Here is a 24,864-nt window from a genome sequence, read left to right on the forward strand (position 1 = left end):
CACCCTCAAGCAAGAGGGTAAGACACAGAAAGAAATTTCTGAACGAATAGGCTGTTCCCAGAGTGCTGTATCAAGGCACCTCAGTGGGAAGTCTGTGGGAAGGAAAAAGTGTGGCAGAAAACGCTGCACAACGAGAAGAGGTGACCGGACCCTGAGGAAGATTGTTGAGAAGGGCCGATTCCAGACCTTGGGGGACCTGCGGAAGCAGTGGACTGAGTCTGGAGTAGAAACATCCAGAGCCACTGTGCACAGGCGTGTGCAGCAAATGGGCTACAGGTGCCGCATTCCCCAGGTCAAGCCACTTTTGAACCAGAAACAGCGGCAGAAGCGCCTGACCTGGGCTACAGAGAAGCAGCACTGGACTGTTGCTCAGTGGTCCAAAGTACTTTTTTCGGATGAAAGCAAATTCTGCATGTCATTCGGAAATCAAGGTGCCAGAGTCTGGAGGAAGACTGGGAAGAAGGAAATGCCAAAATGCCAGAAGTCCAGTGTCAAGTACCCACAGTCAGTGATGGTCTGGGGTGCCGTGTCAGCTGCTGGTGTTGGTCCACTGTGTTTTATCAAGGGCAGGGTCAATGCAGCTAGCTATCAGGAGATTTTGGAGCACTTCATGCTTCCATCTGCTGAAAAGCTTTATGGAGATGAAGATTTCATTTTTCAGCACGACCTGGCACCTGCTCACAGTGCCAAAACCACTGGTGAATGGTTTACTGACCATGGTATCACTGTGCTCAATTGGCCTGCCAACTCTCCTGACCTGAACCCCATAGAGAATCTGTGGGATATTGTGAAGAGAACGTTGAGAGACTCAAGACCCAACACTCTGGATGAGCTAAAGGCCGCTATTGAAGCATCCTGGGCCTCCATAAGACCTCAGCAGTGCCACAGGCTGATGGCCTCCATGCCACACCGCATTGAAGCAGTCATTTCTGCCAAAGGATTCCCGACCAAGTATTGAGTGCATAACAGTACATGATTATTTGAAGGTTGATGTTTTTTGTATTAAAAACACTTTTCTTTTATTGGTCGGATGAAATATGCTAATTTTGTGAGATAGGAATTTTGGGTTTTCATGAGCTGTATGCCAAAATCATCCGAATTAAGACAATAAAAGACCTGAAATATTTCAGTTAGTGTGCAATGAATCTAAAATATATGAATGTTAAATTTTCATCATTACATTATGGAAAATAATGAACTTTTTCACAATATGCTAATATTTTGAGAAGGACCTGTATACCTAGCATGCTTGGGTGACGTCAGTGACTCAGTGCTTGTTAACAATCTGATGATTTGTGTAAGGAATATGTTATTGATATGACTCAACGTTCTTTGTGTCCATTTACAATTTCTTTGCCCTCAAAGTAGAGTTTGTAGTTAACTACATTACTTAAATAGTTTTCTTTACCATCTACCATGTAAGAAGACTAGGTATCACCACAAAAATTTCTGACCACCCTTTTTGTGGTCAGAAACTACATCATTTATTTATTCCAAATAAATGACTTGAGTAACAAGCATGACAGGTGAAAAGTACCCATTTGCAGTCTTTGCGTTTTCAGCGCCACAAAATGTGTGAACTGCAGCATGCAGGGAGAGGCATACAGAGAGAAGTGTTTTATTTCGCTAATAACAGTTTACCACTGATAAACACAGAGCAATACCAACCCACTCCTTTCAGTGGAAAAAGAGCACATTTATATTTATGACCGCAACAGGTAGTTACATGAATTGCTTTTCTTCTGCTCTGTCAAAAACACATTCTTGCTGCAAGCTACTTTTTGACTTGATTTGATGATTGTGATTAAAAGTATGCACCTACATTACCGTGTGATAAAATTGAGTATGTCCACCTAATTCAGGTGCAAGGTGACACACCCCCACCCCTACATAAAAAAAAAAACTTGAATCCACCTCTTAAAAAATGCAAACCTCAACCTGATTTTTTTTTCCTTTTTACAATTGATTTTTTTTTTCTGTACTAGTATAACATTTTGAAAAAACATAAATGTAAAGCATTTCAATCTTGGATTTGCTGAAAATGTTGTGCATCAGTATTTTGCAGAAGGATAGTTTGCAAGAGTAAACATGTATGTATGGCCTAAAATGCCTGTATGAGCTGTTTCTGTATTTTGGATATCATGTAATAATATTGTTTTTAAACACAAGATACAACCAAGTTTGGAAACTTTGCCGTGCTGCATCTTCTCCACCCTGTCTCCCCCTGATGTGTTTTACCCCCCAGCAACACCCCAAGTGAACCTCCATGAAAAAATGAGCTTACCCGACTGAGTGTGGGATTTCCAGGAGCATTGTTTCAGCTTTTATTCTCATTAAGCTCCAGGGAGATGATGAGCCCTTTCCTTTTCTTCTTTGCAGCACGTTGAATTCGAATTACACCCCAGCTCTTCATTTCTTCTGGGCCCTTTTATGGATCTCAACTTCTCCTGCAGCAGGGTGGCAGATTATTAATCAGATTCATAAATAATAAAGGATGTCAGTGAGGCCCCTAGGCACTGAGGCCACTGCTTCTTCCACAGCGAGGAGAAGTGATGAAGGATAACGTAGAGAGAACAATATTAACACAAAGCCAGCTGGATTTATTCAAAGTGTGCTTACAGACCACCTAAAGAGGACTCTTTATAAAAACCTGAGCCTGGTTAATATTCTGTCTGCAGCTCAGAATGGCTGCAGAAATTAACATGAGGCTAATCTCTCTCATTCGCAGAATGTTTAAATTAATGGTGTCGCTCACCTGCTGCCTAAGAGGAAGCAGTGACTGTTCAAATTTCTAGTCACAGGTGACCTTTGCAAAACTGAGATATTCTAACTTAATCTGTCGACAGGATTTTCTTTTTTTTTTTGTCACTAGGCTTCAGCAGGCCTGAGAGCAAATAAGAAATATCAGCAAATCTTATAATCATTCTCTAATGGTTGTCCCTGAAAATTCCAGCCGGGCACTTTAAGTTATTTTAGGATGACTTTTAGTAAGGAGATTTTAGTTTAATCAGAGGATAAATGTTAATGTCACATAAAGGAGCTGAGCACAGGTTGGTTGTGTTTTGTGTGGAGTGCTGTTCTTTCTCTCTCCACAGGGTGCAACAGGCAGGTGCAACTACACAGCTGTTCCACATCAGGAGCAATCAGGGAGAGCTTCATAAGCTGCTGGAACCATGGAGGAGGCGTCAGATTGTTTGCTCACCTAGAGTGGTAATCAGACCGGCAGACTCTGCTCTGTATTGACCTGTGCTCAGAATATTCTAGTGTCTAACTTGGCTGTGTTTTCCTCATCTAAGGATGCTGTCAGTAAGCTCCAGTCCTGGATTATCTGTCATGGCTCTGTCTCTTGCATGGTTGGTTAATGTTTAACTCAATTTACTTCAGCTATATAACTTCTCTGAAGTTTCCGGAGAAATTAGCTGAATCACTGCTCATGCTCCACGTTCTGCCTGTCCACCCTCCAACGCAACCCACCTTCTGGAGGAGCTATCACACAGCACATCGACCTGTCAACTCAGTTGCCGAGGCTTGCTCACCACCTCCTGGAACGCTCTCATCTACCTCCAATTAAGAGTTTAGTACTATCTGCAACAATCTACTTTATCTGCTCCATTACTTACCGTTATCTCCTCCCCAGTGAACCAATTCACTGAGACCAGAGTCCCGCCGGATCCTGAATCAGCAATAAACTTAATCCTGTCTTTGTGATTGTGTCTGCACTAGAGTCTCCTGGTTCTGACCCAAATATGACAGTTAATAAGTTATTAAATCAATATGCGCAGACATCTGTGAACGTATGTGGCCTAAATGGGGCTTATTCAGAGTTTATAATGTTTAGTTTTGTTTTATGACCTGTACACATTCCATCCAGAGATCACCAGAGCATCCTATCAGAGAATTTTCCTTTTAAAAAAACTCGAGACTGGGGTTCAACTTTTACCAGGACATCAACAATAAACCTACGTCAGAGCTACAAATGGTTTTCTTTAAAGTATATTAATTTGGTAAAATTGTCCAGTCGCAGTCCAGTCCAAATACGAAGTGAAATCTTTCCGGCTCGTCTCCGCAGTTCCTGAAGAGAAGGAAGATTGCAGCCAATCACCTTCTCTGGTGAGCGAATGATATGCTGCAGCCTGCTCTGGTCTCTGATGGAAGCCGCGGCATATGGTTATGGAGGAGGTGAGGATGGACTCAAAGATGGTGGAGTGGATGTGCACCATCATTATCTTGGGCAGACTGAACTTCTTCAGCTGCCACAAGAAGTACATTTTCTGCTTAGCCTTCTTGGTGAGGGAGGTAATGTTCTGGTCCCACTTGAGATCCTGAGCAATGATGGTGCCCAGGAAATGAAAAGAGTCCACAATGGTCACTGGAGAGTCACACAAGATGATGGGGGTGGGTGGGGCTGTGCTCTTTCTGAAGTCCATGATCATCTCCACTGTTTTCAGAGTTTTAAGCTCCAGACTTTTCTGGCTGCACCAGGTCACCAGATGGTCAATTTCCATCCTGTAGACAGACTCATCCCCGCCAGAGATGAGCCCAAAGAGGGTGGTGTCATCCGCAAACTTCGGGAGCTTAACAGACTGGTGACTGGAGGTGCAGCTGTTGGTGTACTGGGAGAAGAGCAGAGAGGAAAGAACACAGCCTTGAGGGGAACCAGTGCTGATGGTCCTGGGAGTCCAGGTGCTGCAGGATGTTGGCTCTGTAGGCAAACAGGAGATCCAGAAATGGTTCTGTGGGTCAACAGCGCTCAAAGGACTTCATTACCACAGAGGTGAGGACAACAGGTCTGAAGTCATTTAGTCCTGTGGTCCTTGGTTTTTTGGGGACAGGGATGATGAAGGGTGCTTTGAAGCAGGCTGGTACATGGCATGTCTCCAGTGAGGTGTTAAAAATGTCTGTGAACACCCGAGACAGCTGATCAACACAGTGCTTCAGGGTGGATGGGGATACACGGTCTGGTCCAGCTGCTTTGCGTGGTTTCTGCCTCTTAAACAGTCTATTGAGTTCCATCTCTGAAATGGAGAGGGGAATGGGTGGAGCTGGACAACTCTGAGGAGAGAGGGGAGGAAATGGTGGACGGGGGTTGAGGCTGAATGGAGGAGTCATTCAATTCAATTCAATTCAATTCAAAAATACTTTATTAATCCCAAAGGGAAATTAAATGTTGTTATAGCTCATATTATATAGGTTTCTTCAAAGAGCCGTTGTAGATGCTGATGGCTGTGGGCAGGAAGGATCTCCTGTAGCGCTCCGTCTTACAGCAGATCTGAAGAAGCCTCTGAGTGAAGACACTCTTTTGTTGTACAACAGTCTCATGAAGAGGATGCTCAGAGTTCTCCATAATGTTCTTCATTTTATGAAGAATCCGTCTTTCCACAATGATCTCCAGAGGTTCCAGAGGAGTCCCCAGAACAGAGCCAGCCTTTTTTATCAGCTTTTTGAGCTTTTTTAAGTCCCTGGTTCTGATGCTGCTTCCCCAGGAGATGATGGTAGAAGAGATCACACTTTCCACAACAGACTTATAGAAGATATGCAGCATCTTGCTGCAAACACCAAAGGACCTAAGTTTCCTCAAGAAGTACAGTCTGCTCTGTCCCTTCTTGTAGATGGCTTCACAGTTGCATCTCCACTCTAGTCTGTTGTCCAGGTGAACACCGAGGTATTTATACTCCTCCACCACCTCCACTTCTTCTCCCATGATAGAAATAGTGTTTGACTTATTCCTGTTTCTCTTAAAATCTACAATCATCTCCTTTGTTTTAGTCACATTCAACATGAGATGATTGTTTCCACACCATGACACAAAGCGGTCCACCACCATCCTGTACTCAGCTTCTTGTCCATCTCTGATCCACCCCACGACTGCAGAATCATCCGAGTATTTCTGCAGATGACAGGAGTCTGTCTTGTACTGGAAGTCTGAGGTGTACAGAGTGAAAAGGAATGGTGAGAGTACAGTCCCCTGTGGTGCTCCTGTGCTGCTGACTACCTGGTTAGACTCACAACCCTTCAGTCTCACAAACTGTAGTCTGTTTGTCAGATAGTCTTTGATCCAGGAGATTGTTGAGGCCTCCACCTGAGTCTTCTGGAGTTTCTGACAAAGCAAATCAGGTTGGATTGTATTAAATGCACTGGAGAAATCAAAGAACATGATCCTCACAGTGCTACTGGCTTTGTCCAGATGACAGTGGGTTTGTTGAAGCAGGTGTATGATGGCATCTTCAACTCCAACTCCACAGCGATAAGCAAACTGAAGGGGGTCCTGATGGTTTACTGTTTGCTTACTCAGGTGGGCCAACAGGAGTCTCTTTAGGACCTTCATAATGTGAGATGTCAGGGCAACAGGTCTATAGTCATTGAGGACTGATGGGTGAGTTTTCTTTGGTACCGGAACAAGACAGGAGGTCTTCCACAACACCGGAACCTTCTTCTGGGCCAGGCTAAGGTTGAAGAGGTGCTGCAGAATCCCACAGAGCTGCTCTTCACAGGCCTTCAGGACTCTAGGGCTGACATGATCTGGACCTGCAGCCTTATTCCTATTCAGTCTCTCCAGTTGTCTCTTCACCTGACTTCTTGAGACACACTGGTGGAAGGGGGAAGCAAAGGAAGCATCAGCATCTTCTGATATGGTTGATGGCAAACATGTAGAAGGGTCTAGGGCTGAGGTGGAAGATAAAAAATGTGAGGTGTTACTGGACAGCTGTGGGTCGAGGAGGGTGGGATGTCTGTTTGGCTGTGAGCAGGAGAGGAGGATGCTGAGCTTCTTTCTGAACTGAACCTATTGAAGAATACGTTCAGTTCATTGGCTCTGTCCAGACGTCCATCGGTCTGATCATCCTTCTGCTTGAAGCCTGTGATCTTATTCATCCCTGTCCACACATCTCTGATATTGTTTTGCTGGAGCTTGCTCTCCAGCTCTTCTTGTACACCTCCTTGCTGTCTCTTATCTTGACTTTAAGTTGCTTCTGTAAACTCCTCAATAATTCTGTCTCCCTCTCTGAAGGCTCTTTTTTTCTTGTTAAGCAGGTCCTTCAGGTCACTGGTGATCCAAGGTTTGTTATTGGGGAAGCATCTCACGGTTCTGGTGGGGATGATGTTATCCACACAGAAGTTTATATAGTCGGTTACACACTCAGTCATGGCATTGATGTCCTCTCCATGTGGCTGGCACAGTGCGTCCCAGTCTGTAGCCTCAAACCAACCTTGCAGAGCTTCTTCAGCTTCCGGTGACCATTTTCTCACAGTCCTCTTTATTACAGGTTGCCTCTGAACAAGGGGCTTATATTTCGAGCAGAGAAAAACAAGATTGTGATCTGATTTGCCTAGCGGAGGTCTTGCTGTAGAGATGTATGAGTCCTTGACATTTGCATAAAACAAATCCAATGTTTTGTTTTCTCTGGTAGAGCAGCTGACAAACTGTTGAAACGTTGGAAGTGTAGCAGAGAGTGAAGCATGGTTAAAATCACCAGAAATTGCCACAAAAGCATTGGGGTTTTGTGTCTGTAGCTTAGCAACAACTGAGCTGATGGCATCACATGCAGTGTCAGCAACAGCGGAAGGTGGAACGTAAACTGTTGCCAAAATAACACTGGTGAACTCTCTGGGTAAATAATATGGACAAAAACTTACTGCCAACAGTTCAATATCTGGACTGCAGATACATGGGGCATGGTGACCGATTCACTCTCAAAGCAGCAGTAGAACTGGTTTAGCTCATTTGTAAGGTGAGAGGCAGTGATGCAGTGGGAGGTTTTGGGTTTATAGTTTGTGATCTGTCTGAACCCCCTTCATAGATGTGGTGTCGTTTGCAGAGAACTGGTCTTTTAGCCTCTCTGAGTACAGCAGTTTAGCTTCTCGCACCTTCTTGCTAAACCTGTACTTTAACAAACTTAACAAGTCTGTGTCCCCACTTCTGAGTGCCTCCTTTCCCAACCTTAGTTGTCTGAGTTTGGCTGTAACACAGGGTTTGTCAGTTATAACTCACCTTGGTGCATGTTAGCATACAGCTGTGTAGCAGTGATCCAAAGTTTTCTCCTCTCTGGTTGGACACTTAATGAACTGTAAGTATTTGGAGAGTTCTTGGCTGAGGTTTCCTTTGTTAAAGTCACCAAGAACAATAATCAGGGAATCCGGGTTTGTCTGCTCCACACACAGTATCTGGTCAGCCAGCATGCGCTGTACGTTGTGCACGCTGGTCTGCGCCAAAATATAAACACCAACCATAGTAAATGAAGCAAACTCACGGGGGGAGTAGTTTAGCTATAGACAGTTTAACTACACAAATCCTATATTTGTTTCCTGGTATATGCAAACAGATGCCGTATCATCACCTTAATTTATTGATGCTGTTTTAAAAAACAAGCAGCCCTGATAAAATCCTAACAGTGCAATCAGCAGTTCACTTATTTGCACCAATCGTTCCAGAAAACAAGTTAAACACAAAGTTTATAGCAAGGTTTATTAAGACAAACTGGTGATATTAAAAGACAGAAAGTGTTTAAGAACTAAGCTGGGAAAGGACTTTATGTGTTTGATGAAAAATAATCAGGGTGAAGTGCTCTTCTAAGCAGTGATTTCACCCATTTACCTAATTTACCTCTGTGGCAGCAATACAAAATATAGTGCAGGAAGATAAAAGACAATTATCTTGTGTTTGATATCTGATATCTTAATCTGATATCTTGTTTTTGAAGTGCAGTTTCTGTACTGTTTTTTTGTTGTTTGTTGAAAGTTTGACAGATTAAAACTAAACTCAAGAGATTTAAAAACAGCATTCAACATGTTGTGATTGGCTGTTGTTTATTATGAGTCAGCTTCTAGGTCATGACAAAATAACTTCTTTCCTCTGGTCCACATTCAAGTTGGTGCTGGAAAAGAACCAGTTTTCTAGGCATTAGAACCACAAAGAATTGGGTCTAAGAATGCATTTGCAGCAGTTTAGCACTGGAACCGGTTAAGTGGAAAAAGGAGTTTCGGGCCTCACTTTTGTAGAAATCTTTAAAAAACAGAATTTTCCTTTAACTTCTCAATTATTTGCTGCTTTGTGTCATTGTGTCACATAAAATCACCCGATAACATATTAAAGTTTGTGGTTGTAACGTAAAAAAAATGTGAAAGGTAAAAGGGGTGTGAATACTTTTGGGATGCACTGTATAAGTTCTCCAGCAAGTCTCTAGTCCAGTCCGAGGCCCCCGACCTGTGGGAGACCTCTGAAACACCTCCCTTGGGTTCTTGGTCTCTCTGAGCATTAGCTCCTCTGTGGCAGACTCCCAGCTTCCTCAAATAGTCAATGTTGACATTTTACCCTTGAGTTTAATAAGGAGAAAATGAACTTTATTTAAGCACCTAACTAATTTAAAATACACAATGCATCCTTCACCTTCTGTCCAGTAATTTAAGTAGATGGCGAACTCCGAACTAACACCACCTCTGAGGTCAAGTCAACTTATCTGCCGGTGAGCTGCACCCCAAAGCCCCTGAATGTTTAGGTAGGGAGAGGTAAATGAGTTGGCATTAAAGGGGCCAAACACTGTGGGCACAGAAGCAAGGGGCAGTTTATGGTAATGAGTAGTGATCTTTCCTCATGGACGTGATAACGTCAACGTTAATCCTCCCTTCCTGACCTTTCAGTGCCCTTCTGTTCAACATTTTTACTACAGTTTAATCACCGCCCTCAAAGAGGAGGTGAACACACTGAAGGAATAGAATAAATCTGCATTGTTGTTTTTTTTTTAATACCAGCCTATGTATGTTCTTGTACGTTTTTCTAAGTGGTAGTGGTTTGAATTTTTCTTAATTATTTTGACAGGTGATTTTAATTTCAGCAGGTGGCTGCAAATTGTAAAAGAAGAAAGCAAATTGTCACTAATTATAGCATGTGGAACTAAGGTGGAACTAAGGTGGTCCTTCCACAAAAAACGAACAACAAAAGTTGAAAATGCTATTTTTTGTGTTTTGACAAAAAACATGAATCTTAGGTTGTGTTTGATTAATATGTGTTCAGGGTAGAGCAATCCAGTAACAGTTTGAGGCATCTCAGTATTTTGCATTTAGAACTAGAGATGATCAAATGTGATTCAGATTCTTTAAAAACAGTGAATTAGTCCTTTAATTTAGTGCCAACTTAAGCACCATTTACAAGCCAGTGTACAGTCATGTTTTCTTACAGTGTTTACATAGTGCACTGGGGACACCGTTCCCCATTCAACAGGCATCCCTACTGCAACTTAAATCGAAACCTAAGTCGAAAGCAAGGAATTAAAGAAAGTCCTCAAGAAAGAAGCTTTAAATTCTGCTATGGTCTGCTTGAACCTTGAATAATCCTTTTAGATGCTTTGATGTGAAATGATTCTGATGGTGCAGGAGGAGATCTGATACTAATAAGGATCTTGAGTAAATTCTCAAATGGAAGCACCATTTTTTATAGTTTAGTTTAGTCATGAATAATGTAATTCAATATCTCATACAACAACATACCCTTAATGTACACCTACATGTATGATCTTAAAGAGGGGCAGATATTTATATTCTGATATGTCTTAATAACTAACTAAAGATTTACTGGAATGCTCTAATTATGTCCACTACCCTCTTGTGATGTTGTTTCTCCCCCTCCTTGCATCCCTATATACTTTTCTGCCTTCTCTAAGTCTGAAAATGCACCTCACTCTGATTTGCATATCAACGTTTGCCTCACCTTACAAACTAAAACACAACTGTTTGTCTCCACCTGATGAGATGTTGACTGTTTTATCAGCGGGCAGCTCAGATGCAGTGTGCAGATCTTTTTTACACACGTTTGCATCATTGTATATGATGATGATATTACATGAATGTTGCTTCACTGAAGCACCAAGCAGCAAGGACAGAAAACATGCTGAGGAAGTGGAGACGAGTGGAAAAAGTAACCAAAAAGCTGAATTAATGTCTTACATTAAGATGTATCAAGGGGTGTCAGCTGTGAACTTTTTTTGACAAAGAAACAGCCGGTCATTCTTTTTGACATTTCCTTTTCCTTTTTATTTTCAACATCTGATCTGACTTTCCCGTTCTGTCTGACGACACTAAAAGACACCAGTCTAAATAAACTGTCTGCACATTGTTCGGCAAAAATTGCAGGCTTTTTTGATTAAACATTGTCTCATTAAAGACATTTATTCTGAATCAAAGGCAGCATAAGATTACAGTGAATGTTTGAATGTATAGTTCCATTAAATGACGACAAAGACAAATTCTGAGGCAACTTGTTTCATTAAAGCCATTGTCTCACCTCTCATAGCTAACCATTTTCGTTGGGTTTGTGCTTTTCTGTTGCAGTAAATATTTTTTTATGTTCAAAAATCACGTTCTAAAGAATCTGCACAAACAGTCCTCGATAGCTGCACATCCATAATAAGCGATACCGATGCAAGTTTCATATTTTATTTTAAAAGTAGTTCAAATGCTGCTTTGTGGGTTTCCTAACTTGTCTGCAGGAAAACTGTTTCTAGTGAAATTCTGAAAGTAACATAAGTGGAGAGAAGTATAGGATAACATTGATAGATTGATTGATTGATTGATTGATTGATTGATTGATTGATTGATTGATTGATTGATTGATTGATTGATTGAGCATATAACACAACAATAAATACAAACAATATACACCAATAAAGGTCTAGGAGACACACACATCAGTCAATAATATATATAAAATTGCAGTTATCCAAGACGCACAGTTCTGGACGCTACATGTAGAATAAAAAGTTCATTTTGAAGATAAAAACCTTCAAGCACGTATTAAACCTACTATTCATTAAGCCCATATTAAGATTTATTAATATTCTAATCTTAATTGTTGTGTTTTTAAGAGAAATAAAGGCTTTAAAAGATCAGTCTGAGTGTGATTAGTCTATGTAATGAAGTTGGAACAACCATCAAATACACATGGACTGACAATGACCTTAGCAAACAAAAAGACTGTGTGTGAAACTCTAAAATAATGGCAAATATTACACTATTCATAAAACAAGGTTTTGCTGGCATTAAAAAACATCAGGGAATAACGTTTTCATAACAGGCTGTACATCAGCAGTTGTCTGGGTCTGGGAGATCCTGTCTTCTGTTTTTGCCTGCTATTTAGTGTGTTTAACCACTAGATGCTACCTGGGGTGAGAAGGCAGCAGGTGCAGCTCATTATCTTCATCTGGAGGAGTACATGAGGAGCAGGTTGCCAGCACTTTACCGCCTGAATGTTTGCCAATTGTTGTAACTCTAACCGGCCAGAGCTATTGGTGTCTTTCTTGAGAGATCATAGTTTCTTAACTCCTTGTCTTTGCCCCTTCCCAGGTGAAATTCCAAGTCCTGGTTCCTGTTCCAGTCGCTCTCGGTCAAGTAAGGATTCAAGATCTCCAATAATCCACTCTCGGATCAAGCTCCAGCTGGCAGCCGTTAAGCTCCTCGTCTCCCTGGCCTCAGGCATAAGCGAACCATGCTCACCCTCCAATGTGTCTCACCACCGAGCTGCAAATACTGGCAGTTAGTGCACACCGTCTGCTGTATGGAAACAGCCCTCACCCAAACTTCCACCGGTGCAAGAATCACCTACCCTGGATTAGGAAAGATCTCCATCCGGCAGTCTGTCAACCGAACTCCCAGACTCTACTTCACTCCCTCCCTGGAGGGACCTCGTCTGCAACCCTGTAAGCAAAACCCCACTCTTCAGTATTACAAGTTATCATGCAAACCAATACCATACTTCCCTGGTCTTCCTTCTCTGTGCAGCATTGTTCCTCATCCCAGGTCCAACACCATAATCCATTCCTGTGTAAATAAACTTTTTCTCTGCCTCCAGAGGTTTTATCTGCATGTGGGTCAAGTCCATCAACAAAACCATGACAGTCGGGTCTAAATCTTTTACACCAAAAGCCAAAATCATGAAGCTGAAAGTACTCAAGGGCCATAATCTTTTCTTTCCAATTTAAAAACCTAAAATAATTTAATTGTGAAATATTTGGTCAAAAAATTAAACATGCAATATATTTGAATAAAATAAGGTAGAACAGAACAAATGATCTTAAATCCACAGAAAGGATCCTATTACCGTTTCATAAAAGAAAAGTGTCTCACTTTCAGGGTTGACTGTTTTCTATTTTGTTTTAAAAATGATTTTAGTCTATTTCTAACAACATGAATAAGACATTTCTTCTAAAACACTTGCTGTATTTAGCCACATTTAATGAATGGGTATGCCCAAATCTGTTTTTGAGCTAAAAGCTGCTGGATTTTTTATTTTGTTTTTTTATGGGTCTATTTACTATACTAAGGAACAATACTTTGTGTTGTATCATTTGTAACATTTTTCATTTAAGAACATTTTGAGTGTCTTGTTTTTACAATTCTGTTATTTTCTTAGTGGTGCCATTTTAGTTCATCCTATTGTTTACTTATTTCTTAGTTTTTTCTTGTGCTTTGTTTTATTTCTCTGTTCTGTTAAATTTACTCCATGTGTCCCTCTCTGTCTGATTCTCCTCATTATTCTTCTCCCCCTCAGCTCTCTCCCTTCCTGTCTTAGCTGTGTCCCCATCTCCACCTGATTATCCTCACCTGCTGGTGCTGCCTTTCTCTTCACTCTCTCCTTGTGTATAAGATGTTTGGTTTTCATTGTTCTTTGTTGGTTTCTTCCTTTCTCCTGCCTGAACTCTTACTCTGCTCCTTGCCTTATGCTCCATTTTAACGCCTGATTCTCTGCCCATGCTCCGTGTCCCGTTTCTCCAGTGTTCCACATTAAGTTTGCTGTTCTTTATCATTAAAGAATTCTACTTTTCAACGTGATGTTCTCAGGTTAGTGTCTGCAAATATGTCCAGCAAACCTGACATTTCCATTGCTGAAAGTAAAAAGGAAGAGAATGAAGCAGATCTCAGGATGTCTTTGTTTGCCTGAATGTGTCTCACTGGTTTTTCTTGACGTTTGGTGCTTTCCCCCTTTGTCCCACCTTTTGTCTAATTTCTTCTGTAAGCACGTGATGATTAATAGGGTCCCTGTTTTAACTCTTCCTGACACCTTTCCTCCTTCCATCGCTCAGGAGTCCCTCTCATCATCTTTTCATTAGAGCAACCTCTGCCCCTATACACTATTCAGCCTGATTCTCAGCACAGAATGTTCTTTATTAGACTGTCGCCAGAGTGCATTCTACAAACTCATTAAAAAACTATTAAAGCCTGATGATTTCCTCTGATAAAACCGAGTAGGCTTCGCATTTGCTTCTCTGACTGATCTTTTGACAGGATTCCTCGATAAAGAACATCTGCACATCAGTGCCGACTGATTATCCTTTAGTCTTTAGGGGAGAATTTTAATCCAGGTTGGATCTGCGAAAAAAGATTCAACACCCACAAATATCTAGAGAACTAGAATAATTTTTACTGACGAACCTGCAGCAATCTTCCATGTCAGGTAATCTACCTACAGTATGCAAGCCCCTGCTCAATAATTACTTAAATCTGAATTAAAATAATTATTTGCAAGTAAACTTAATTTATTTAGCACCTTTCACAGGTAAAAAACTACAAAGTTACAATTAAAACAAGAGGAAAAAAAGCAGGCGACATAAACATGAAAGAAAAGATGAAAATAGCATACATGTACCATCATACTGCATTAACACTAGATATAAGCCTGTCTAAATAAATGGTTCTTCAACTGCTTGCCAAAAGAATCAACAGAATCAAGACACCGCAAAGACTTCTCTCTCTCTCCCCAGACACCTCCTCCAGCTCCTCCAGGGGGAGCCTAAGGCATTCCCTGGCCAGCCGAGAGACATAGCCCCTCCGTGTCCTGGGCCGTCCCCTGGGCCTCCTCCCAGTGGGACGTGCCTGGAACACCTCCCGAGGAAGGCGTCCAGGAGGCATCCGGTATAGATGCCCGAGCCACCTCAACTGGCTCCTCTCGATGTGGAGGAGCAATGGCTCTACTCCAAGCTCCTCCTGGATGGCTGAGTGCCTCACCCTATCTGTAAGGCAAGTGCCTGGCCACCCTGCAAAGGAAGCTCATTTCAGCCATTTGTACCTGGAGTCTTGTTCTTTCGGTCATGATCTAAAGTTCATGCCCATAGATCAGGGTAGGAACGTAGGCCGACTGGTAAATCGAGAGCTTCACATTTCAGCTCGGCTCTCGCTTCACCACAATGGACCGGTACAGTGCCCCCATTACTGCAGCAGCCTCACCGATGCCTCTGTCGATTTCTCCCACAAATGACCACACCTCAGAGCAAAGACTCCTGAAATTCGCAGATGTAACCACTGTTATTGGTCTGATCTAGGACAATAATGGCTCTGCACACAGACAGGTGGTGGATCGGTTGGTCCATTGGTGCGGTCAGAGCCACCTGGAGCTTAACCTGCTTAAGACAGTGGAGATGGTGAACTTCTAGAAAACATCACCCACACTCCCTTCCCTCACCCTAATAACCAACACTTTCTACTGTGGAGCAATTCTGGTCCCTTTGTCAGGACCTGAGATTGTTCTCACACTTATGCCCCTTTTCCACTGGCTCTATTTAGGCCAGTTCCACTCCAGTCAGTCTGCTTTGTGAGCGTTTTAATTACTGTTTTTTTCGTAACAGGACCTACTTTTTTCCTCCTTGCTCCTGAGCAGGTATAATTAGAACTCGGGACTACATGTGACGTGAACAGACTGCTGTTCACTGATTGGCCATGGCACCAGGAAGAATGAAAAGGTTTTCAAGGAGGTAGTGCAGGAAAAAGTTAATAAAACACAGGAGCGACCACAACATTTAGGATCACAATGGCCGGAGCGGGTCAAATCGAAACATAATTTTACTATTTACAAATCATAAACCATGCCTGAAGGCTGAAAGAAAATACATAAAATCAGCTGTGTGGATGGATGGATGGATGGATGGATGGATGGATGGATGGATGGAAATAAAAATTGGATACATGTAAGGAGGAGCAGCATTTACCAAATAAATTCAGGTAAAACATAAGCATATGAAACAATGGATGGGTTAATAAGTGAAAAACTCAGTCTTATCAGAGGAGACCAAGATGAAACTCTGGCCCTAAAGCTGCTGATTGAACGCCTCCATCTAAAATGAAATCACTTTTATTGAACATGTCTATTAAAGGTTTCCTGTTCTGTTTTACACCCTCTGTGATGTTGTCAGACACTCACAATGATAAATGACATGTGTTGTGTATTTCAGAGAAGCAGAGTTTGAGAGGTTTTCATCCTTCCACAGGGGATATTGCTGTATTTTTGGAGAAGAACAGTTCCCATGCCTTCTCTGACAAGTTAATTGATGCTTTTCGTTTTCTTGTTCTCAGTTCTCTCTGGGGAGTTGCTTCTTCTCCATGATTTGCTGGGGGAGTTTAACGGCAGCTGTGATCAGACACACAACAATCAGGCTCGCGGGGTGTCGGCTGATTTGTCAAGGCCTCGTTTCTTTTTCCTGTTAAAGACTTGAGGAGGGTGAAGGGGCTCAGCTCCGAGATAATCTGTAGAAGAGGATAAAGAAAAGGAGACATCCAGGTGAAGAGGTGTTCATCTCCTTTCCTGCACTTCAAAACACAACATAGATCCTTTAAATATGTTTAATTAATCCACCTGATTCCCTGATGCCTCAAACTGTGAGTGGTGATTATTATTTAGGGGGTTTTTTTGCCTTTTTTTTGCCTTCCTGCACAGCAGCGATTATTCTGAGCTGCTGTTATTAACTGGTCAGGTAAAATCAAATCTCATTTTTTCGATTTGTCAGTAAACTTACTATATTTCCATTCTGCTTGTGCTGATGTGAAAACAAAACAAAAAAACAACTCTTTCTGTCCTGAATTGCAATTTGAGCTTTTGTAATTCTTCCATTTCTTCCTTCTTTGAAAAGCTCAGACAAGTCCCCGATTTGGATTGATCACCAATTTTCTGTAATTTTCTATGATGTTTTCTGGAAGATAAAAAAATGATTTCAGTGCTTTTATTTTGTCAGGTCGACAGAGTCACAAAACAGCAATGAGGAAGAGGAGCAGGAACTGGCAGCAATTTTTGTTTATTTGACAAAATGTTCTTCGATTGATAATAGTTCTCCGTTAGACAATTATATGTGGCTCGTGAAAATGGGTGTTTTTTATACTAGCCTCCTATTTCAGAAGATATTCAACACTTTCTATCAGGACATCAGCCCTAAGCAGAGTTGCAATTTGACATTTTCATGCGTGGAATAACCCAGTCAACGCCCAGACTTACTTGGGAATCTGTGAAAAGAATAGAAGATCGGTATCAGATGGTTTCCTTCCAATCTGGCTAGCTGGAGCTGATTTCAATTTCACTCTCTATATGAAATGGTGGCTCTAGAAACTATTGACTCTAGGGGCTGAAAACAAATGTACACCTCACTTGTAAGATTTTCAAACCTGGAAACATTTTAAAAATTGCCTTTTCCACCACCTCACAGTTAGGAGCTTTTTTGTACTCATCTTAAAGTCTCAATAAAATACATTAAAATGTTGTGGTTGCAATGTGGTTTTCAGCTGTGAAAATGTGAAGTTCTGAAACAAAAAAAATATTAAATTAAATAATTTTAGTAAGCAAAAACAAAGAACGATTGATGTTCTGTCAATGAACAGATAAATCATTGAGAAATGGAGTTTAAATGAAAATTCAACATGGAAGACTCACCACCACGCCACATCCAATCACTCTTCACTGGCTGCTCCAATCAACGGCAGGTCCGCACTCCTCCTCAGCCAATCATCTCCCAGGGCATCACTTTTAAAGACCCTCTGCATGGAAAACGCCACTCTTCTGCTGTGCTTTGACCCTCCTCCACCCCTTCTCCACCATGGGCTCCCAACTCCTTCCATACCAAGGCCTACACCACCACCAGGATTGGATCCCAGGGGGGTAAGACGTACCTAATCATAATCCTAAGATGTTTATTCAAACCTACTTCATCCTCAGCGTTTACGTCTCCCTCAGGGGTCCAAGCACCAAAGAAATAATCTTTCATTAATAAATTCTTTAACCGTCTTCTTGTTGTTTCTCCTTTATGTGAGTCTTTCCAGGTTGAAATACCAGCAGAACAAAACTGTTTTAGCATTTTCTGATAGATGTCCTGTTTCTGAACTTTGACTCTAATAGAAAAAAGATAATTAAAGTAGTGTGTTAGGGTACTTTTGTTGTGTTCTGTGCAGATTAAAGATGTACGTGTGAGTTTATTTTGCTGCCAGCCGCTGCTGGTGTTTTGTGCTGCAGTCTGTGACTCATCTTCTTTGCTCAACTTCATATTTTGTATAAATGAAAGAGAAGGAAACTCGCCCTGACGGGAAATTTCCAGCAACCGGCTGCACAAATTGCTGCAAGTAATGAGCATCTGGTTGAGGTGTCAAATCAGAGGATTATCTTGTTTGTGAGCTTTCAGAAGGTAAGTGGAGATCTAAGCACTTCTTTGGCTGTGCCGTCTGAACCATGACCTTTAACAGATGGAGGTGCCTCAAGTTTGACCCTCCCTCCCCACTCTTTACTCAGAGAGAATGTGCCTGTCCTGGGAGCTGACATTTCCACCATTCAGCATCAAAGAGAAACAAACCTTTAGTCTCATTCATATAGAAAATTTTATGGTAACCTTCCCGTCCGACGCAGATCAAGTCCATGACAACAGATTATCTCTTTGCATTTTAGGCAGCAGGTCGGCAGACTGTGGATCCATCTAATCTGTCATAGTTAAATGAGATCCATCATAGATCTGGATAATGGCCCCTGCAGATTGTGTGCAAAAATCTGCATTAATAATTCAGCTCTGATTTTTATTATTCATGAGAGTGAGAGTACAGCAGAACTGCAGAGATCTGAGGGGGTGATAGAAGAGTCACTTTTTTTTCTGATACTGACCCTGCACCTGCACAAGGGAGACGACGTGGAGATGCCAATCATGAGAAACAAACAAGAACTCATATTTTAAACCAGAAACACCAGACTGCAATATTCTTAAAGTGGTTACTATAATTCTACAGGTTAGTTGTGCATATATCAAAGGTGTGTAAAGAAAACATACAAACAGAAATATTAATAATTTGTTTGGAGATAAATAGGCCAAATTGATGACTAGGGGTTGGGGATAAACTTAGCTTTTTAGATACATCTTGATGTGCACATTATAATACTTAAGTTAAAATGAATAATGATAATAATACAGAAATGTAGTGTCTGCACATTTTATGGTGTGCACTTATCAGAGAAATAAAGAGAAAAATACCATCTCCCTTAAAATCCATCGTATTTAAGTACTTCAAGAAAAGGAACTGGACCATACACATGCATGTTGTGCAAATCTAAACGGAAATGTTTTAAAAAAACAATAAACAAAATAAACTGCATGACATTTTTGCACCTGGTGGTGGTAGAAACACAGCTGGTTGTGTGAATTAAAGTTGTACTCGGTTCAAAAAAGTCAAAGCAAATTACAAAGTTTGTTGCTACTTTCATTGTGAAAGATTTTCATCTTTATTGAGTTGATAAGAATCAGGCTATTGTATGAAGTTGACACATAGTTACATTTAAAAAATATTTTTCTGACATGGCATTTGCACGCTCTGCAACAAGACTGAAAACAAAGTCATTGAATACTGCCAGATCTATAAAATCAAAACTTAAGCTTAAAAAGATGTGACATGTTTCGCCTTGATATAAATAATTTAGGAATAGATGAGAAGGCAACTGACATTTATCAATCTGGAAATGGTTACAAAACCATGTCTTAGGCTTTAGGAATTTTTATATTTTTTACCCGTGCTTATAAGTTTTCTGCACTACATTACTAAAAATAAAATAAGAATTACCCTAAAATGAGATTACAGTCCTCATGCCTGTGCTTGGGTCAAATTCCACCACAGAAAACCGGACAGAAGTCCCCAATCCATCCATTCAGCAATCTGAAGTCAAAAAGAAAAAAATATATATATTGTATTAACAATGGATGAAATGTATCAGGGTGAGATGGAAAAGTCAATAAATTGTCAATCAAACATCCATGCAGATGAAGGTTTGACTGTAGGACAGACTGGCTATATTGAGACAGAAGGCTGATGGAGTCATGTGACCTTTGTGCAGGTGAGCATCACCTAACAGGACTGAGAACCAGAGCAGAGACTCATTAAGAGGCTGACACATCCTCAACTTTCTGCAGAAACACAAGAACTCATGAGCTCCCAGAATTCTGCATAACACTCCAGAGAGTGAGATGTAAGCTGGTGCTCAAATAAACTGTCTGACAGTCCGTCCTGTCCAGCAGCGGCGCTGTTGAAGTTAATAATCCTGGATGGCTGTGTAGTTGCTCTGAACACACTCAATGAAAACCCCATCAAACTGATGAAATCATAACAGAACCTCTCTGAAGCATTCAGCTTTGAATAACTTTCATCTTATTGTCTTTGGGTAAAGTTTGATAATCTTTCTCTTGTTTCCTTTGTGAGGCAAAACGGAAGAACTTGTGGCTCAATTAAAACTTTCTAGACTATCTGGTGAGTGAGTCTGTAAACGCTGCTCAGAGACCTGATGAACTACCTGAAAATCTGGCAGTGGAATTAAAAAATGAGCTGTGTTAACTCTCTTTTAATGTGCTCAGTTTAATCTGGATGACAGCAGCCTCTCACCTTCACCTGCCTCATGTTAAGTTTCCACTTAAAGTCTCGAGGAGGCGAGCCGAGGCAGGCTGACGTCTGTGTTTAAACTTTAAAACCCCTCAACTCTCAGAGAGATGTCAGGAAGTGAAAGGAGCTGTGGCTTTTAGGTTGATCGTGCTACATCTGAATTTTATGATTTAACTTAAGAAAAGGAACCGTTTGATGGAAGGTGTTGGGTATAGACAGAGATCGAAGTAAGTGAGTGTGTTCTTGGGAAAATGCTTGCTCCTGAAAGGAGCTCCCTGTCACATGTGAACCTTATTTAAGCTGATTGCTTCCTTAAAGAAGCCCCATCAGGTAGATCCTCCTCTAACTGGGAATAATTAACACCAGTGCAAAGTATTTTTCCGAATCTCTTCTCATCTTCCTTCATTTGAGCCAATGGGTTCACAAGACATTGAGTCACCTTTCATTTCCCTCATGATGCATTCAAGGACACATCAGTGTACTATAATGCACCGAAACACCTTTGTCTTTATAACACACACAAAAAAAAACTGCTTTTACCTCTTTAAGAGCTCGATTTACTAAATTGATGCTCGTTAAAAAAATTCACTCACTGAGACATGAGGTGGGTGAAACCTACACATGATCTACATACTCAACATTACTTTCTCTTGTCAAAGTTACTTTGTGTGTTCAAGGACACCTCTAGCTGCTGTTTGCTTTCTATGTAACAGCCTTGTCATAAAATCAAAACCAGGAGCTGAACAACAAGTACACATTGTGTGAGAGACGTGCGAAACTCCAAGGTAGGTCAACTGCAACAACACATTAAAAAGTGTCAAGCATCACCTCACCTAAGACGACATTTGATTTTATTTAATTCAGTTAAACATAAAAGTAAATTTAATTATAAGTTTATAAACCTTTTATTATGTATTCTCAAACAGCAGTAGAGAGGTGGTTGAAAAAAAGCCAAGTGAGTCATGGTGATGACCAGCACACCTGAGATTGAATTTTTCTCCTTTATCTCAAGGCTTAAAAAATGTCTGTAAACACTTTGTGTACATTTTCTTTAATACAATTTTAAAATAATATCCCTGGACAGAGACACTCATGTAAAAGAGATGATTTATGCTGCTGTTATGGTCAATAGAATTTTGAGTCATTTTTGTTTTTAAAGGGCTGATTTGTAGTTGGTTCTCCCAGAAGAGCTGGAAGAGGAGGCTGTGAACAGAGATGTCTGGGCTTTCTGGTCCATGAACGGCAACCAATAATGTACCAGGTGAAAGACAAACAGTAAGATGCAATAGTATAAATACCCCTGGAACATTTTTTACATTTCGTCATTTAAAATCCAAAAAACTGAAACATTTTGTGGTAGACTAACACAAAGTAGTGCGCAATTGTGAAGTAGGAGTAAAATAAAATTTAGTTTGGCTTTTGACATTTTTATATCTTTATATGAGAATTTGCATTTGTATTCAGACCCTTTTAGACTGATGCCTCTAAATAAAATCCAACCTAAAGTCACTTAATGAGTAAATAATGCCCATATGTGTATATTTAATCTCTGTATAAATACACATATATATATATTTTATATTTAAAATAAGTCTGCCTGCATCATCAGTGCTAATGTCCAAAGCCACACAACTGTTAGGGAGTTTAAGAAGAAACAAGTCACACTTCAGGCCCAATATTAATTGGGCTTTCTGCTGAATTAACTGCTGCCTCTGTGAAGAAAAGATAAATATTAAAGAACCTGCAGACTAATTAACTGACTTTGTGTTTTCGGTCCACTTTCTCTGATACAGACCTTCCTGCATGAAAGGTCAAGTCTAACACACACAGTGGTTAATATATTTCTGACACTGTCTCCTCTCCTTACCGTTTGTCCTCGTCCCCATCCGGTGGAATGTTTTATTTTAATCATCCTCTCTAAAAAGACCATTAGCAGCTGCTCTTTGTTGGAGCTGAAACGAAGCTGAATGTGTCAAACTGAGAGGAGCATGAATTAAACATCAGTGAGGGATGGAGAGTCATGAACACCGCCCAGTCTAATAAGGCTGAGCATTAAGAGCACAGTATCTCTTTGCTGACGTGCAGACGTCTATCTCATTCCCTGAGGCAGGTGTGAGGATGAAAACAAGAGAAATTGATAGAGCTGTCAGACTGATCCTGAGTCTGGTTATTCTTTCTTTCCGATGGAAATTAAAGCTTCAAATGGTCAATGAGACACGCTGGTGGCTCATCTGGGCTGCCCCAGGTAAAACATTCGTGTTAAATATCACTTTTCATCCATTTTTCTCCAGTAAATTATGCTTGATATAGAGCCATGAGAAAAAGAACGTCTACCCTCTTACAATTTTTGTGTTTAATGTATCAGGACAACATAAACTCTTCTGGTATTTACCAGGTTCTAAAATTATTTATTTTAATCCCAAGTGAACAAACACAAAATATCCGTCACTAACAATGACGCGAAAATGCTAAAGCTGAGAATGAAAACTATGTCCATCCAATCCCCTGTCTCTCACAGAATCAATGTGAATCCACTTTTTTTTTTATAAAAATATTGCTTCTATTCTTGTATTGACTAGTTTGGGTGAGGGTTCAGCTGTAGTACAAATGGTCTCATTTGTACTACACCTCTGTATACCAATACTTTGGTACATAGAGGAGTTTATGATGGATTCAGTGACTTTAAGTTGCCCAGGTCTTGTGAATGCAAAACAAGCCCAAATAATCAATCATCCAACTCCTCGCTTTACAGATGTGTTTGTGCTAGAATGATAGTTATTTCCAAACATGTTGCCTGTGGCTAGACATCTAAACATTCGTCTTAACTATCCAAACGACTTTCTTCTAGAAACCTTGAAGATTATTCAGAAGCTAATTTGGAAAACTAATACTCAGGTCACTCTATGGAGTATCTGTCTTTCTTTTTCATGTCATTGGAAGGCAGGAATTTAACACTGTACCATACACAATTTGTATTAAAAAGAAATTCTGCCATGACCGCCGTGGCTCTCACACATATTATATATTACACAGGTGTACCACTGCTACAGAATCTTCACAGGTGTGACTCAAATGTCACAGCTAAGACCCAACATCAGTTAATCTCACACTACGCTCTGCAAACGCTTTATTTACCTGGGGACGCGGGATGGTTCAAACTTAAAATGACACAAATGCAATCCTTGCAGTCAGATAAGTTCAGCTAATAACTATCTTAACTCTTGGGGGGGATTTATTGAGCAGTGAAATTCCCTTCCTAGAAGGTCAGTTGATCCTTCAATATAAAAAAAAAAATCATAAGGAGAACAAGGCTACAATGTCATAACAAAGTTACATACCAATTCATGACTGATCTCCAGCCTACTTGGAAATTTTATCTTAGCAGCACATGAAAGGGGACATATACTTCAATGACATGACAAAACTTGATATTCCACAAAATCACAGTAATTTTATCAGATTAGATTTATTTAATAGCTATTTTTTAAAAGGGTAGCATCCAATGCACGATTGGAAACAGTGTGCCATGTTGCCGTATTTGCTTAACATGGAAGAAATGTTTTCCTTCAAACCTGACAAACAACATCCCTTTTTCAGTTGTTTTCTAATTATGGTTAGATCAACTTTAACAATTAACAAGCTGACTGCAGCTTGTAGGGTCTGGGATAGAACCCTTAGGTTTTTGGTAGTTTCCATGTGCTTTATTTTACTGGAACATCCACTCTTCAGAAGATTGGAAGCTATATTAAATGTTTTCCACTTAATAATCTTTCTCTATGTTGAGTACTACAAATTGTTTGGGAATGGTCTTTTAACTTTTTCTAAGTTTATGAGCTGTAATAGAGGTCATGGCTGTTTCCTTACTGACTTAGCATTGCATTATCACAGACCTACATGCTGTAGAGCAGCAAACTGCCAAAACACCTTCTTTTAAAGCGGTGGTCGTTTTTGATGATGATCAGGTAATCAGTGCATTTGATTAGGAGTAACTGGCTGCTGTTGTTTTCTGTTTTATTTCAGCTTAATTTTAATTTATTTAATATAATAAATATATTTATTTAATATAATAATAAAATATAATAATGTCCTGATCCTTAAAATCCTGCAACTTTTTCTTTTTTTTTTTACTAAACACACATAAACATTATCAAAGGAAAAGAATAGAGATGGTTTTTGCATGAATGGAAAAATTATGCAAGAATTCGTCTGCTTTGTCAGAAC

This window comes from Girardinichthys multiradiatus, chromosome 23 (genome assembly GCF_021462225.1).
Source record: "Girardinichthys multiradiatus isolate DD_20200921_A chromosome 23, DD_fGirMul_XY1, whole genome shotgun sequence".
NCBI classification, from domain to species: Eukaryota; Metazoa; Chordata; class Actinopteri; order Cyprinodontiformes; family Goodeidae; genus Girardinichthys; species Girardinichthys multiradiatus.